The sequence below is a fragment of the Nannobrachium achirus genome (genome assembly GCF_963921795.1).
Source record: "Nannobrachium achirus genome assembly, chromosome: 18".
In the NCBI taxonomy this organism is placed as follows: domain Eukaryota; kingdom Metazoa; phylum Chordata; class Actinopteri; order Myctophiformes; family Myctophidae; genus Nannobrachium; species Nannobrachium achirus.
The window spans coordinates 22,188,227-22,207,445 of NC_137825.1; positions in this window are offsets into that span (position 1 = coordinate 22,188,227).

Genomic DNA, 19,219 nt, shown 5'->3' on the forward strand with positions numbered 1-19,219 from the left:
GAAATAAACAACTTTCAGCTGAAAACTATTCTTGATAAATGTTAGGGCCGGGCAGTAAGTACATCATTGTATCCATATCGTATATGTGGGTAGATGTCCGTGACATGGTATATGGTATTTTGATACCAATACTTTTGTACTTTTACTAAAGTTAATTTTGAATTCCAGACTTTTACACAGTATTTCTACATTCTACTTATTAATACTTTTAGAAAATAAATTAGTAATTAGTACTTTTCCCACCACTGCCCAGATGTCCTTTTACGAAAACGTCCCATTTCCCACTCGCCATTGAAGCCCAAAATATCATCTAAACATTTAACTCCAAACCCAACCTCACACCCAAACCCATCAAATGACTTGCCACGTACCTTACTGCTGCAGGTTGATGTTTCGTGTGGAGCCTTCTAAACAAAGGGTGTACCCTGGTTTCCCAACCAGTTTGCATGCATAATGATAGGATTGCAATTGTCCTGAGGTAGAAACGGTCTCAAGTCGCTTATCATCCACTCTCTCTGACCTCCTTTCTGTAGTGTCTCTCCCACTTGGAATAAAGTAATGCCTTATGGAAAGTAGGCTACTTTACAAAATGAGAAGCGTCTGAACAAAAGTTTGAAATAAAATTAGTCGTCACACAAACCACTTTCAACCTGGCGTTCCTATTTTGGGCATGTCATTATTGGCTAAATCTGTCAAATATATATAAAATTATTTTTAAATGTGAAAATAGCTGATAAGCTCACATGCAGCGATGCTTCTAGATTGCCTATTTTTGACATGTGATAGCATATACTGTATGAAAGTATAAAATAGAGTTTAGTTGGTATTAACAATAATAAATTATACTTTGTTTATTACATTAAAAATAAAATACAATCACAGCAAAGAAAACAAAGGTTTGGGGTGAACAGTGGTATATTTTGGAGTACTGAGGCGGCATCGGGTCGAACAGTGAGGTTTCAGGAAGGGAGAGAGAAACTGTTGCCAAATGGCCCCTCAAAAAAATATGAAAATAGCAGAAGGTGACATGTTGTGATCTTGCAGATCTGCTATTTTAATATTTTTTTGACAATGTCTGTCAATAATGACCTGACCACAATAACCTTATTAATTTAATTTGAATTTAAATATTACATCGTGGACCCCAGGAAGAGTAGATGATGGTATGTATCAGCTAATGGATATCCTAATAAACGTTTTTATATTCATTCATTCATTCATTCATTCATTTATTTAGTTATTCTTTCATTTTCCGCTGCTTTCCGCGGGCCCCCACTTTGAAAAGCACTGGTCTATGATGGCTGGGTCCTTATCTGCCACGGCCCACTAATGTCCACTGGGGACCAAGGCCGCTTGGCACCCACCGATCCTTTCTCATAGTCCGGGATGAGGCAGCAGCCTCCAGCGGATCATGGCAGCTCTAGAGATGGATGCCATATGGCCCCCTCTATTCTCAAAGGAGCTGGAGCCGTTGGGATGCCCCCACCCCTATAATGGCTGATTTATACTTGGTTGTGCACCAGTATCGCACACTTATCTACAAGCTCACAGCGTGTCACGCTGCTATACACGTTGTGTGAGCTTGTAGATCTGCTATTTACGGTGTGCGACAATGGCAGGCAACTTAAGAATAAATCAGTCTTACATGTAGCCTTCACCAGAAGTTTTAACAATGTGGGCAGTCATGAAGCATTTTGTCTTTTTCTTGTTGTTGACTTGTTTGCTACCGTCGCATCCCTCCATGAGAAATGTTTAGAATCTTGCTAAATTAGACAGAACTTTCTCACACTGTATATTATATTTTTGGGGGGGAGTGGGTGGGGGGGTTGTATTGATAGCAACAGTGTGTTTGAGAGAGAGAGAGAGAGAGAGAGAGAGAGAGAGAGAGGTTAAAAGGTCATAGCCACGAATCACGATGCAGGATCATTTATTGATAATTTTTTATTTTGAGTATCAATAAAGTATATCATGCGTCGTGGCTATGAGTGTGTGTGCAGCCTTTTCTTCACTTTTAGACTTATTTACCAAGGTCAGCAGCACCTCATCAATACTGGTTTGTTTGCCAGAGAGAGAGAGAGAGAGAGAGAGAGAGAGAGAGAGAGGATGACATCACAGAGCCTTGGGTTGGGTTTGAACCCGGACCAGCTGCGAGAAGAACCATAATAACCTTATTTTTTACATTCCTGCCACATCATTGATCATTTTCAGCATCTCTGGAGCGATTTCTATTCATTTAACGGTAGTGTATTTTTTTATTTATTTACTAAGTAGACCCCCGGGAGAACCCCGTTTAAGTGGTTTAAAATCTGTAGATTATTGCGACCGCCGGTCGCAAATATACTATGAAAACCGGAACATCTTGTCCACGTATCTCTGTCACGCTTGACACTGACATTTTGGGGTAAACTACTCCTCTAACCCATTAAAAAACGGGAAAGCATCTGGTTGTTTTAGATTTTAGCGTTGGCTATTAAAAAATAGCAGATATGCAAGCTTGTTTTGAAAAAATCTTGGAAGTGTTTAAAAATGTGTTGAATAATTGAGACCGGCACATCTTCTCCGCGTATCTTTGTCTGTACGTCACGCCTGACACTGTGGTTCTACAGGTTTGTCTGTGGTTCTATGGGTTTGTCTGTGGTTCTATGGGTTTGCCGCTCTGACATCACGCTCTGGCTTGATGTCCCTTTTATGCCCATATATGGAGATCACTGATGTCATCACGAGTCACACTTGCAAATGAATTAAGTCCTTGTCCTTTTTATGCCCATATATGGAGATCCCTGTCCCAATGTCATCAATATTAAGCGCATATCTGGGAATGCCCATATTTGGTAATGCCCGTATATGGGCATGTTCTGACATCACATTGTTGACTATCATGCAGGGGTCTCAGTGTGGGGATTAAGGGGAGCAAATGCTAATTTCGTGCAATTTTGACTTAAAGCGCGAAATTTTGCACAGATGTAGCCCAGGGCTTGCTCTAATGATTTAGCTAGGGCGCCCGAGTCTGCGACCTTCGGGGTCGCCACAGCGGCCAAATCAAGTTGGGCTCCCAGTCCCATTGACTTTCTATACAGGAGGAAAATACCCACAATTATATTTTTTTCTGGGTATTTAAGGAGGATCTGAGGGGTCTAACCAGGCCCGGATTTATATGACATGAGGCCCTTGGGCAAGGGGAAATAAAGAGGCCCTCGTGCGCGCGCAAAAATTCCACCTCCGGTCCACCTGACCACACCGTGACCTCACCTCCGGACCGGCCCGTGCATAATGTGACTGTGTGCAGAGGCGTAATTTTACCAATATCTAGGGTGTTGCAAGGAATTAAGTGTGTCCACCCACCCACAGGGCGGGTGCGTTTTTTGGGGGGTTTTACCCGTTTTTGGGTGCTTTTTATATCAATTTCGGGTGTTTATTCCCCACACAACAGTCTAACAAGGAGCTTACAGCATACAAGCTCACGTCGCGTCGCAGATGCAACCCGTTGTGAGCTTGTAAATCGGCGGCGGAACCTCGGTGCAGACGTTTGCGCAATGCACTATGGGGCGTAGGAAACTCGTGGATAGAAAGTCAATGGGAGCCCAACTTGATTTGGCCGCTGTGGCGACCCCGAAGGTCGCAGACTCGGGCGCCCTAGCTAAATCATTAGAGCAAGCCCTGGGCTACATCTGTGCAAAAATTTCGCGCTTTAAGTCAAAATTGCACGAAATTAGCATTTGCTCCCCTTAATCCCCACACTAATATGGGTAACTGGTCCGATATATTATACATCACTGGCCAGATGGCCAAGAATTGGCGCGACCTAGGTCGCATGTTGCGCTGAGGCGTCTTTGCGACCGTCAGGTCGCAGTTACTGTCAAAACCTCGACCAGCTGTCCGTCAGTCTGTCAGTCTGTCACACGTCACACGTCACACTTTTGCCCTGCTCATATCTCCGCAACCGTTGCCCCGATCCATGCCAAATTTTGCACACTTACTCCTTGCCTGCCAAACTACAACCTCCACCCTTCAATTGTCACATGCCCCTCTTCTAGCGCCACCATGAGGCCGATCCTTGCAAAACACATTTTTGGACACTGCTCCTACAATTTTTGCACTAAAATCACGCAAATCGGTACACATGTCTACACTCATCTCTTCAACATGGATCTGTCCCATATAGCGCCACCTTCAGGCCGATTTTTTCTAACACATTTTTGGACACTGCTCCTACAAATTTGGCCCTAAAATCACGCAAATCGGTACACACTTGCTCTACACTCATGTCATCAACATGGATCTGTTCCATTTAGTGCCACCTTCAGGCCGATTCTTTTAAACACATTTTTGGACACTACTCCTACAGATTTTGCCCTAAAATCACGCAAATCGCTACACAGTATGTCTACACTCTTCTCTTCAACATGGATCTGTCCCATATAGCGCCACCATCAGGCCGATTTTTTCAAACACATTTTTGGACACTGCTCCTACAGATTTTGCCCTAAAATCACGCAAATCGTATGTCTACACTCATCTCATCAACATGGATCTGTCCCATATAGCGCCACCATCAGGCCGATTTTTTTCAAAGACATTTTTGGACACTGCTCCTACACATTTTGGCCTAAAATCACGCTGCGACCTGACGGTCGCTTATCTCCCGATTAGGGAGTCTTACTGGTACTAGTAGTTCATATTTGAACTGGAGACTCCCCTTAATAATAATATGTGAACTGGTGTCCCCCTACCCTGACAAGCACTTGGAATAGGCATTACATTACATTACATTCTCAGGTGGGTTGCCAATTTCCTCCAATGAGGAGAGTGAACTCTATAAAGATAATTCATCATCTTTACTTGTGTTTCAGTTCAAAATGTTTCTACTCTTGTATTTTTGTTTTCATCACATCCCATTTTACTTGTTTATTCAGTGAGTTCTCTCTCTTGATTGGATAGAATTGGTAACCTAACTGCATTTTCTGTTTACTAAAGAGCTGGAAAGACAGGAAGACCCCTGTTACTGAACAAACACTTTATAGCAATGATTGCTATGGGAATATAGATCTATCTAAAACGTATACATTTCTCACACACACACACGCACGCACGCACGCGCACACACACACACACACACACACACACACACACACACACACACACACACACACACACACACACACACACACACACACACACACACACACATTTTATTTTATTTTATTGTTTTAAAGAATGTAGGTTAATTCCAGTAACATTTGGGGGTTTCACTTGTAAAAAGAGAGAAAGCAACATTTACATAATTGAATTAACAAAACTGAGGGCCTTTAATACAGAGAGGGTGCACTACTATATCTGGCCAGCTGAGGACATGCTCTCCCCAGACTGAGACAGGCAATGTAATGTATGGCTTTATGCTGCTCCCCCTCACACACTCACCACTGTATAGCCGTTATATGTACTTATAATGAGGAGGTTTGATGTGATGTTCATAACTAGCCTCCACCACCATCAACATTAGATACATAGCAATAAATGTGACCCTGTTTAATAATTGCTTTACTACGTTGATTGTTAAAATAAATTAATTGCCTCTCTCAACTCATTGATGGGCTGTATCTGGGACCTTAGGAAAGCCGTCGTCCCTACTCCGTAGAGTAGACTTTACCAAAATGTTCCCACGTCGCTGTAAAGCCACCGTGATATGAAGCTTCCACGGGGGGAGGGGTAGGGGACGCGTAGACAAGGGGAGACCCCGAGAAGACCTCCGCCAGACTGCTCTCTATGAAGTGGATTGAGGACAATTTCACCGCTGAAAGGTGGTCTACCTGCACCGCGCCAGCTGCATGTCATTTCTATCAAACCTGGCCAGGGTCTGTCAATTAAGAAAACACAGGGCAATCTGTGGCCGCTGAAAGAGATCCCCTTGGCCCGCTCCCCGGGCTGAGAGACGGCCTTTTGTTCCCAGGCATGTCTCACATACTTTCGGAGCCCAGATAAGCTCGGGCTTCATGAAGCCCCCTCTTTATGTTTGGCCACTGTAATGTCTCTGCTGGGTCAGGGTGTATGGTGAAGCATAAGTCAGTGAAAAGGTAATATTCCCCCACCTCATCCCTCCCTCCTCTCATTATGGGGTCAGGAATAGAAGCCACAGGTTAGGTGGTCCCGAAGGCCGGGACTTCTGCTGAATGACACCTCCCCCCACTCCCAACATGTGCCCACTTTTTCCACCTCTTTTAAATCCACTCTCGCCGCCCACGGTGCAGACGCAAACCGCAAAACTAGAGGGCAGCTTTGGCCGTTTACTTGTAATTAGATGGAAAAAAATGGGTCAAGTCTGCAGCCTGGGTCTTCCAATAAGGAAAGGGGAATTTGTTTTAGCATGGGTCGGGACCACCCACCGTCACAGTAAACAGGTACATCAAGGTGGGTTGAAACATGAGAAGGAGAAGGGGAGGCCCCTTCGCAAGCCAGGTAGGGGGTCGTCCACGATAGGCACTCTCAATGACTTGGCTTTACTGCAGTCTATCACAAAATATGTCCTATACTGCTCTTAGAACAAGGGTGCAGAGTTAAGCACATACCTGGAATTCCTCGCTGGTTACTTTCAGGTGTATCAAATTTATAGCCCATATGAGATGGTTGATAGCAGAAAGTTGGTGGCATGGTGTGTTTTTAGGTTTGCAGGTAACATTTTGGTAGTTTTTGTTTTATATACAGAGGGTGGAAAATGTTTAATAAAGATCATATCCTTAGTGATTATATTGGCCCTGGGCATATACTGTATGTTCAATCAAATTCAAAATGATTCAAATGTTCTAAAACAAGGTTTCTCAAAGTGTGTTCCATGGCACCCTAGGGCAGGGGTTCCCAAACTTTTTTGCCTCAGGGCACCCCTATAAATATTCTTTTCATCCGAGGCACCCCCACATTATATTCATAATTTTCACTCCCAGCACCTTATATTTGTATCATATTTTAGCGATTGTGTTGCAAGGAAAGCGTTGAGATAATACCCATTTTGGATAGAACTGACTGAAAATAACTTCAAGTTAAAAATTATACTAAATATTTGTGTCCAAATACATTTCAAATATTAACAAATTATCTTGCGGCACCCATCTAAGGGGCAAGATTTACATATACGTACCACAGATGTAGGTTCTATCAAGTAACAATGTAACAATAGGTACTCTCTCCATGGGGTCTGTACTTGGTCCCCTCCTTTCTTCCCTCTAGTCTACAGTTATGATTTTTTAATATTTAAAATTTAAATAAAAAAAAACACAGCTCCGTATGTATCTCTGTCACGCCTGACACTGTGGTTCTTTGGGTTTGTCGCTCTGACATCATGCTCTGATGTCACTGTGATGTCAGGGTAACCACTCTAACAGAATGGGTTTGCCGCTCTGACATCACGCTCTGGCTTCACTGTGATGTCACAATAACAGAATACTTTTTATGCCCATATATGGAGTTCCCTGATGTCATCAATATTAAGGCCACATACCACACTAACAAAATCCATATATAGCCAAGACAGATGGCCAAGACAGCCCATATCTGTGTGGCTGGTTCTACAGACAGGGATCCCCATGTATGGGTATAAAAGGGTATGATGTTCAGATGTCATAGACGTCATCGGACTTTCACATACCGAATAACTGAGTAAGCATGTTTGGGCTCTCACAACATATCACCATATACAGTACATAGATGGATCTCCATATATCGGTACAAGGGGTCTCCATATATGGGTAACTGGTCCGATATACATCACTGGCCAGATGGCCAAGAATTGGCGTGACCTCGCATGTCGCCCTGAGGCGTCTTACTAGTATACTCTATATATACTGTATATGTTATTGTGTTTTTGAGGTACCAGTGAGATTGGGACCGGAGCGATTGTTTTGTAGTTCACCTTATGGGCAGTCCCCGGAAGGAGCCGGTGCCATGGCATTGGTCCGACATCTCATTGTACCAACGTCCCATTAGCCCGACGCTGGTGAATGCCAACCTGGTAAATGCTATCCTGCCGACGCTGGTGAATGCTAAGCTGGTGAATACTAACCTGCCGACACTGGTGAACAATAATCTGCCGACGCTGGTGAATGCTAACCTGGTGAATGCTAGCTTGGTGAATGCTAACATGCTAACCTGCCGATGCTGGTGAATGCTAACCTGGTGAATGCTAACCTGTCGACACTCGTCAATGCTAATCTGGTGATTTCTAACCTGGTGAAAGCTAACCTGCCGACGCTGGTGAATGTTAACCTGGTGAACGATAACCCTAACCTCAGTAAAACTATGGCTAAACCTAACCCTAATCCTAACCCTAACCTCAGTAAAACTATGCCTAAACCTAACCCTAATCCTAACCTTAACCTCAGTAAAACTATGCCTAAACCTACCCTGGTGAATGCTAACCTGCCGACGCTGGTGAATGCTAACCTGGTGAATGATAACCCTAACCTCAGTAAAACTATGCCTAAACCTAACCCTGTAGGACTAATGGGCAGTCCCCGGAAGGAGGCACCGCTTGCTCCACTTTGTGCCCCAAAACAAGCTCTCCTCGTCTCAATCTCACTGAATCTCAAAAACATTGTGACATAATACATATGCTTATTAATGTAGGGACGACTCGAATTTTACCCGAGACGTGGCCCACAAATGGGTCCCGACTCACTGTTTGGGAAACAGCGCTCTTGTTGTGGTTCTATCAGATCGGTTTAAAACCACACTGAGTGCTCTTGAAAATTTGTTTTTTGGCTACTTTCCAGGGATGCACGGTGTTCCAGCAAGCCACCAAGGCTTTGTTAAGACTGTGCTGGTTTAAGCTTGCAGCTTTTCAAACCTCCCATTATGCCCGACGCAGTCGGGCAGAAAGCAAAAGAGCCTTTTCTGTAGCCATGTGGGCATACTGGCATTATACACAGTTCAGTATTAGATATTTGTGAGTCATACAGTATAAACAGCAAGGAGAGCTCTGAGGCTTTTTGAGGGGAAGATAAAAAAAACTTTATAATTGGGGAGTTATATAAGTGTCTAAATCCTCGAAGGATTATATTTTTCCCCCCATTGTGTATTTTGAAAACCTCACAGTGGAGGTGACAAATCCTTGGACAGAAATCATTGTGGTTATAGGTTTAAGTGCTAAGTCGGGTGTTCAAGTTTTGAAGGAGAGGTGCGTCTAATTGCCTCCCTCTGTGATTATGTATTTAATTAGTCATTTTTGATCCGGCATCTTTGACAATTTACATTAGCGCTATATAATATGGAGGAGATCACCGGCTTCAGTCTTGAGGTATTAAAATCACTTGGGCACAATTTATATACTTTGTTGTATAATCGTGTTGCATGGTGGAAATAGCCGATCTACAGTACAAGCTCACATTCTCAGAATCTATTTTGGTTTTTCCACCGCTTATAATGACATCTCCAGTCCAAAATAGGGACACTGGCACGCTCGGCAGAGCCCAGGGCCACAGAGAGAGAAGACAGCTAGGCAGAGTGTGGGAGGGCTGATATCTTTCCCGCCTCGCTGTGGCAGATTTGGAGAGAGCGCAGGTGACCAGTATCAGCAATTAAGATGACCTATTTGGGGATGACTACTAGGCTCCATGGAGAGGAAGGTGGTGCTTCAGCATAGACATGAATATGTAGAGACGCTAAATTAGCCACAGGGACCGTATGTCAACACTGTTGAAGGGTCACTAGAATGAGCAACAGCAGCCAATGAATGCACTATCAACGCATATAAGTATCTATGTAGCCTCGCGTAGCCAGGCTTACTCATCTGCGAAGAGAAAAGCCTGGTCAAGATATGAGGCTGAGACAGTTCTAGGAGGTGGGGCTGAATTTTCCCGTCTTTTTTTTGCACTTGCAGTGTCCCTGCAAACGTATTCCTCGCTGGAAATAATCTGGTCTACATCTCCTGCTCCGTCGGTTGCTCTCGCAATAAACAATATACAAACAAAAACATCGATTCAGGCGATGTTACACCTATTAAGGGCGAGTTAAGAGCTACAATCTAGACTTCTACAGTCTAGACTTCTTATAAAGTAAGTAATGAAGATACTTAACAATAATTTAACTCTTGATTTAACTCAAATGGACCCTTACAGACCCCTTTATACTTTCAAGAGTTAAAGGTGATACACCATGCATTTAAAAAGTATTTATGTCATATTGTTTATGTCCCAAAAACGTTTTTCAAAAGGTTTGAGGCTAAATTACCACTCCTGAATAGAGAGCCCCTCTCATTTTTTAATGGCTCTCAGAGCATTTCAGCTGCAGTACCACCTTTGGCCTGAACTGCGCCACCCCCCCAAAAATCTTTTTGAAAAAAAAAAGAATTTGTGGAAAATCTTTTTTTTTTTTTTTTTTTTTTTTTTTTTTAGATTTTTTTTGTGTGATGACGTCACAATCGGCAGATGACGTCACAATCGGCAGCAAATCTGGACAGCCTGTTTTGAGAACCCGTGGGATACTTTTAACCTTCGCCTTCTCAAAACCAGAGAAAGACACAACGGTCAGAAATGGGACTTTGTGAGGATAGAAGGTGCTAGTGGGACTCCAAAAAAAGGTTTTAAAATAGGAAAAGTGAAATTTCATGGTGTATCACTAGCCTTACATTAATCCTCTCCTGTAGTAGCTTCTGCTTTGATGACGTCTATGGCTACAGGAGAGTCTTAACGCTTTGACAGACAGGTCGGGAGTATGGTCTGCAAAACTGCTACTGCGGCTCTACACATGCATACATGCGACATATCTTCCGTACAAGTTCTGCAAGGTGTATGCGACTTGTACGGTAGCCTTGTTTAATGTATAAGTCCGTATTGTTAAATAAAATGAGTTTTTACCAAGTGTGTGTCTTTTCCAAATCGAGCAGCTCTGGTCTGGTTAAAGATGGCTGCACTTATCACGTGACGTTCATCCATTCCCCCATTCGTTCATACAAGGACATGACGTATGTGTATACGGAATAATGCTTCCAGCCACCAACGGGCGCTGTTGCAGCTAACATTGTAGCAAACGAGGAAAAGCTGTACACTTGGTAAAAACGAATTTTATTTAAAAATACGGACTAATACATTAAACAAGGCTACCGTACAAGTCGCATACACCTTGCAGAACTTGTACGGAAGATATGTCTCGCATGTATGCATGTGTAGAGCCACAGTAGCAGTTTTGCAGACCATACTCCCGACCTGTCTGTCAAAGCGTTAAGACTCTCCTGTAGACGTCATCAAAGCAGAAGCTACTACAGGAGAGGATTAATGTAAGGCTAGTGTATCACCTTTAAAGATCTATATGGGTCCAGTTGGTTACCAACTCTCCATCATTTAGCTGGGGACCACCTGGAACCCCCTCAAGGACCACTGGTGGTCCCCAGACCACTGGTTGAGAACCACAGATCTAGAGGGATTCAAAAGAACCTTGATGAGAGAGAAATGGGCCCAAAGCTGACCTGGGAACTATCTTGGCCTCCGAGGCCCAACGAGCCTGCCAAGCCTTAACCCCCAGTAGAGGACGTCCAATACACAGGCTAATGGCCCCATATGGCTTCAGACTGCCAGCCAGAGCCACGAAGTTCCACACATGGCAACATGACCCCACCCAGCCCGTACAAGCCCAAATCTCTGCTCTGGCCCGGTTGACCCCAAGTCGGCTCCTGGAAGGGGATGGCCCCAGCCTAATAGACTGAGTTAGAAGCACGAAACGGTGCATAAGATGTTTCATTTTCATTTTTGGTACTGACCCTCGCCTCCGTTGGAGCCTGGATAACAGATAGAAACAAAGTGGGAACCCAGAGGATTGGACCGCTATACAGTATAGAAATTGGAACAGATTTGCGACGCAGACGAACAGACTTGTAAGCTTGGCATAGAACGTCTGTCCATTTTTCTCACCCCAGCCTTCTGTGTTTTCCCCCCCAGGACATCTCCCACTCCACGGCCTAGCCCCAGAGACACCAGCTCAGTGTTCGTGAACATTGCAGGTAAATCCCTCCCTCCCCAATAACACCCCTGTTGCTTTGAACCTTAAAACAGTGTCTCCCTTTCATTCTCCATGACCAGGTGCCACAGTCTCTATGATGATGAATCCATATTACTGGTCTGCATTTCTAAAATGTTCCACAGACAAGAACAAGTCTTTGCCATGGACACATTTGTCAGTGTACAGTCATATTTATGACCACTACATTCACCCACACACACACACACACACACACACACACACACACACACACACACACACACACACACACACACACACACACACACACACACACACACACACACACACACACCATCAGTGGAGGCAACCATGCAAGGCACCAACCTGCTCATCAAGAGCATTTAGGGGTTCTGCGCCTTGCTCAATGACAATTTGACACGGAGCCAGGAGGAGCTGGGGATTGAACCATAGACCTTCCGGTTCCCATGAAGGCTGCTCTACCTCTTTCTTGAGACACTGCCTTCTCCGTCTGTTACTTACAGTATACTTTAGGTGACAGCATCAGTGGCTGGTTGATTTAATCTTAATGGCAAATATGTAGTGCCAGAGAACATGACTGGGGGATGCTGTCAAATAAATGCTTAAACGGTTCATGTTGATCCTGCATTAATTGACACAAACGGTGAACTACTTACTGTAGGCACTACAACACCTGTTTGCACAGAGAGCCACTTTGATTTCCCTTACATGCCTCCTACAATCTTCACTCTTTGACTCTGAGAGATTCAGGTCTATTTTAGCCTTGTGCACTCTTGTGTCAGTTTTGTTATGGTTCTCTTCTTCTCTCTGTAGACTTCACCAATTATAAATGGTATGGATTTCCCCATAGTGAGTCCCTGTCCTTTCTTCAAATCTACTGTGTGTGTGTGTGTGTGTGTGTGTGTGTGTGTGTGTGTGTGTGTGTGTGTGTGTGTGTGTGTGTGTGTGTGTGTGTGTGTGCGTGTGTGTGTGTGTGTGCGTGTGTGCGTGCGCATGTGTAGGTTTCTGTTTTTGTGGGTGTGGTGTGTGCATACGAGCGTTACCGCAGCATGTGTGTCAGTGACTGTGTGTGCAGGTCTGTGTTTGTGTGTGTGTATACGTGCATGCATGCATGCGTGCACAGTCTGGCCTCAGTTGGCCCAGATGCGTGTGTGTGTGTGTGTGTGTGTGTGTGTGTGTGTGTGTGTGTGTGTGTGTGTGCGTGTGCGTGTGTGTGTGTGTGTGCGCAGTGTGTAAATCTGTGGCTGGTCGGGTCGGTCAGGCATGACCCTGTCTATGTCAGGCCTTGTGTTGGGAGAGCAGAGGAGAGTGCCTCCAGCAGTGTTCTGCTTAATATATAGTCCTTCCGCACGGAGGTGTCGCGCGCCCCGGAAATAAGCCGATCTGCAAGCTCACGGCGCCTTTGTGCGGCGGCACGTTGTAAGCTTGCAGGTTCGCTGTTTCTTTTTTTGGCCGGCGCGTGACACCGTCGTACACCTAGGTATAAATCAGCCCCTTTTTCTTTTCCCCAGCCCGGACCAGCCAGACGCACAAACAAGGATTTAGGTCATCTTGACCACCCTGTGAGTTTGTTAACAGGGAACGCCATGCGCTGCTTTTTGATGGATGTGGAGTTTGAGTTGCTAACAAGAGTTGTTTGTAAAAAAGAAAAAAAAAAAAGGAGAGAGAAAGAGAGAGAGGAATAAAAAAAGAAATGGCCCGAGGTCTCATTTTGAGACTGATAGTAAATGGTTCTTTTACCAACATAGCATCCCACTTGTTTTTATTTATTTTGTCTTTATTGTAAATATTATGCACAATTTCATCCATAATTTAGTTGGTTTAGCCTATTGAGCTGCTTCCAGTAAAGCTCGCCGCGGAGAGTGCATAAGGGCCGTCCCACAACGGACGCTACCAGTTCACCATTTACATGGTGCCGTTGAAATCAGATTATGTATGGGTTCAATTGACTTAATGGATTTGAAGAGACTAGATCCTATTAATGAATAGGGTGCCCTCCGGCAGTGCCCCGGCCAATAGCAAGCTAATCTGGCATGCAAATTAAATCCTGCCTCAATATGACCGCCTGTTTAATGCGATCCATTACACACTTTCGCTTATTTATATATACTATTATCAAAGAATGGGCTTATAAACAAACGGAGGGAGGTGATTATTCTGTAAATGGTGCTGTGCTAGCCTCTCTCCTTGCGCAGTGGCCCCAGGGCCAGTGGAGGGAGCAGTGATATTCATTGTCGTTTCACTATTGGTCTCTCTTGACACCAGCAGGGCTGCTTCTGTGGCAAAAGCAGGATTAAGCAGCCAGTTCAAGCTCTGGATGTGCTTTCATCACCCTTTTCACCACTTTTATCTTTTTTCATGGCACAATACTGTACATTTCTATTCCCACATATTTTTATATTCCGACTCCCCCTCCCTCTCACCTGGAAAAGGCACACTGTTACACTGTAATATTCATTTGGATTTGATTCTACCGCGTGTCAATGTCATAAGGGATAGTTGTAGGGGTAAAAAAATGCCTTGTGAGATTCAATGCAACCCTTGATTTGATTATGTTGCGATATCAACGCGGAAATATTTAATCTTCCGTGCCTCTTTTCCCCCTTTCCAGTTTCGCCCACTTTAGCCTGGCTGTACGGTACTACTACCGCGTACTGGGAGATAAATGATTTGTAGGCTGAGCGGCGTATTCGCAGTCATAATCTGGCACATGATCACGCTGAAGGCTGAGTGGGATGTCTGCTGCTGCGGAGAGGCTCCGCGGCTCGCAGCCTCTTTGGTTCCGCTCAGCGCTTCATGCCTGGTTACCTTGGATCCCGGCATTGTTAGTGTCGGAGGGAATAGGGGTCAGGGAGAGGCCAGGTTTCACACCGACCCCTCCTGAAATATTACAGCCAGGTTTACTTACCTCTCCAGCCTGCGAAAGCACCTTCAGCGTCACACGGCGTCAAAGAAAAGCCAGGGAGTCCTGATTGGGGGGTTGGGGGTTGTCCAGGCGGCTAACTGAGAATATTGTTGGTTCAAGCCTCAGTTATACTTAGTTATGTGCCCGGTGTCGCGCTCAGTAAATAGCAGATCTACAAGCTCACAACCCGTCACGAATGTGACGCGCTGTGAGCTTGTATATCTGCTATTTACAGCACGGAACACCGGCGTTGCAACGGAGTATAAATCAGGCTTTTTACACTCTGGAAGAAATTGATGGTATTTTCTTTCCTACTGATGAGGTTAAATCATTGCCCCGCGAACGTAATTTCAGTCAATCTCCCGCATTGTATTGCCTAAATATGTGCCAGTGTTCTGTTCTACTAGTCTGTGTCTTGCGAATGGGGCCACTTTCGGCGCATAGTTCAGCACAACCAGCTTTTGAGTGAAATTGAATAAGACGTGAATTGAATATTTTCTGTTGGGTCTGACATTGGTTCCCTGACACATATAAATAAATAAAGCCTTCCCAATGCAGGTATGCTTGAGTGTGTGAACCTAATTTCAAGCACAATTAACTTGAAATGGAGTGCTGTAGGATCAATAGTCCCCCATTTGATCCAGGGGGGGTCTGTCACTCCATGGAAATGGCACACATATGGTAATACAGCCAGCTTAACAACAACTTAGAGGATTTACTGTTGCCGTTTTCAGACCAACATGAATAACAAACAGTGGGCCACCCTTGGGAGCCATCTTCCTTTATCCCAGCTTCAATTAATCTTAAAGAGAGATTGAAGCTAATGAACAGGGGGTAAGAACAATGCACATTGATACAATGAGGTAATAGTATCAGGATAGCACTGCCTGTGATATTATTATAAACCATTGATGGGAAGTTAAATGTCAGTGGGCTCTGCATGTGTAGAAACCACTTGCTTTTTGTTCCTAAATAGGCAGCTTCAGTATACAGGGGAGTATAGCGGGGGCCGCTTATATAGCAGCAAACGCAAACGTAAAAAGATAAATGAACACTGAATGACCCTGACGTAGCCGCGCTCCTTCATCATATAAATAACAAAAAGCAGAGCGAATAAAGCAGACTGCGCCGGGGCCCAATTCCCCGATGGGTGCTTATACGAAATGCAACTTTCCCCCGCATTTACCCGGCTCAGAATGTGGCATTTATTTGCGGGACTCTGTTTCAATTTAAAGGGAATGGCAGCTGAAGGAGGCACAGGGGACAGTGTCTCATCACCGCCACTTACCACTCTTATAGGCCTGCTGCCGAGGAGGAAAACCTCAGCAGGCAGCTCCACTTAAACAGTGAAGACCTCCACCAGTCAATGTAATGTGCCGAGCGCTGATAGCACCACCACAGTATCATTGCTTTCTGTGTGCGGGGGCGGTGGGCGTGCATGTACGTGCGCCTTGCCAAGTTGCACACCGAGAACATGCATGATGTTCTTTGAGCGCGTGATGTTTTTGAGTGTCACAGAGTATCACCATTTAGCCTGTTGGAATAATACAGCATTTACACGAACCACAAAATTACGTAAACATGAACCTGGCCCTATTCATGGGTTGCATTTGTAGTCCTACACCAGCCATGTTGAGGACCAACACAGGTGTTCTGATTGGCGTAGAACATTGGTTCTATGCCAATCAGAACAATTGAAACACCTATGTTGGTCCTCAACATGGACGTTTAGGACTACAAATGCAACCCATGAATTTTTTACAAAGAACAGATTAGACCACCTGTTTAGTACATAATAGGATACAGGAAGAGTGGGTACCTCAATATAAAATTGGCTATTTTGGCCAAAATATAAAACAAAACATGGTCTTAAGTAATGTTAAGTGGCCTATACATCACCTGAACATGCACGGTACTTCATTTTAACCTTCAACATCTTGTTTATGCCCCAAAACGACTGGATATATAGCAATAGTAGAAATATTAGACCATATTGTTGAATGTTTAAGTGTGTTCTAATCATGTACACTTTACATTACTTAAAAACATTTTCCAAATATTAAATCTTTTAACATTTTGGGAAAAAATAGACAATGTAACACTGAGGTGCCCACTCTTCCTTAGTGCCCAGTCTTCTGTTACCAGTAAATACACCATACAGTAGCACTGTAGGAGAGGTAATAGTTTAGGTGGAGAAGGAACAAGTGTGGACAATATACATAACCGTAGTTGTATATTCTAATTACTGGTAGGTTGCATATATTTGGCTCTTTTTTAACAAAAATCTAAATCAGCGATTGTGGCGGTATGTTTTTTTTCTTCCACCGATCACGAATAACTGTAGCGATGTAATTTCAGCCATGAGAGAGGCATTAGGAAAAGCAGAGCGTTAAGTGAAACAGCGTGACGTACTGCCCAAGGACGTCCATGGGACCTCTCCAGAAAGGCGGCATACGGACATTCCTCGCCCAAAGGGTTAACGTTGATGAAAAGCAAACAAACAGGTCCATAAATAGGTGCTTTCCCTGGAAGAAAGACTTTATATGCTACGAGCTCATTTGGAATTCAGCGGAATGTCTCAACACAATGGTCGAACATACAGGGCTGACGGCGGGGGGTAAATTAGAGCTCGGAGATGAATTATCAAACAATTAAAAAGCCCAGGCTGAGCCAAAGGGAAAAAAAAACGGGGCACAGATGATATTGGCAGTGGCTTCTAGACGCTGTTGTCTTCCTGGGAATAAGTCAATTTGTCTTCCGGTTTGTTTTTATATTCTTTATTTGTGCTATTCCATCACACCATGAGTTGTTTTAAGACTAATTGACAGCACTATGAAAGGATGTCTGCTTTCTCCATGTGGATTAGGGATGGGACGATATGAAAATGTCATATCACGATTATTGTGACAAAATAAATCGCGATTTACGATATTATCGCGATAATCAAAATCCATTATCCTGGGGCGGAACATTTGCCAAAAAATAGCAGATCTACAAGCTCACTGTAGATCCAATGCATAATGGAGGACGATATCACAATAAATTAAGTCTCCGCGATACGATTATCGTGAGTGTTTTTTATCACGATAAACGATAATATCGCCTATTGTCCCATTCATAGACAGTACTATGAAAGGATGTCTGCTTTCTCCATGTGGATATGATTTTTCTTCTCCTTCAGTTTTTTTTTAAACTCCATCCTGCCTATTGATATCTCACAAATGAAACGCCACACGAATCAACGGTACAAATGACTTCAGACCAGTGGCTTCCCTTTGTTGAAATGGCAACCAATACATTTTCTCTCCCCCCCCTCTTCCAGCCCCAACCTGCACGCCGCGGCGCTGTATATATTCCAGCGATATTCATTTTGATTTCAATTAAAGATCCTGAGTGTGACTCTCGGAGAGAAATTGCTCGCCTTTAATTAGGTGGTCCAAGTTCACGGAAGCAATTGTTGTTTTCCCCGGCACTTTCATTCTGATGAGCGGCAAGGACTCCCATTTTATTGCTATGAGTGAATATGGTTCCCAATATACCCCTCAGGTCCTTTGTCCTGCTAACTGTCATGTAACCAAATAGAGAATATATTCCTCCTCTGTTTTGTCATTAGTTGCCGGGGTGTGGGGGGTAGGGATGGGACGATAAGCGATATTATCGTTTATCGTGATAAAAAACACTCACGATAATCGTATGATGGATATTTACTTTATCGTGATATCGTCCTCCGTCATGCACTGGGATCAGTTCACCTTTTATTTGCCGAGCTGCATATCCGGTACCACTTAAACCCTCTACAATTCTGAAAGGTACTTATAATATACGTACTTAATACAGTCTTTTTTTCACTCTCAATCAAATGTCTTTGCCAAAAAATAGCCGATCTACATGCGACGCGTTGTGAGCTTGTAGATCGGCAATTTTTTGGCAAATGTTCCGCCCCAGGATAATAGATTTAGATTATCGCAATAATATCGTAAATCGCGATTTCTTTTGTCACAATAATCGTGATATGAAATTTTCATATCGTCCCATCCCTAGCGGGGGGTTGTCGTGTCGCGGTGGCAGCAGCCAGCAGCAGCAGCGTGCGTATTTGAGTGAACGTCCGCGTCCTTTAGCCCTGGCCGCGTGGACTGCAGGTGGGCCGCTCCATCTGTGATGAAGAGGTCAGCAGCTCTAGGACCACATGGTGTGGTGCAGGCCGCTGCCCGCTGGTCAATAATCTATTACAGGACATCCATCCACCCCCCCACCCCCCTCCCCTCTGTGACTAATGCACTGCTCAGAGATGGCCTCCTAGAGGTTAATGCTGCCCGGCTGACCCCTGCCGATCCC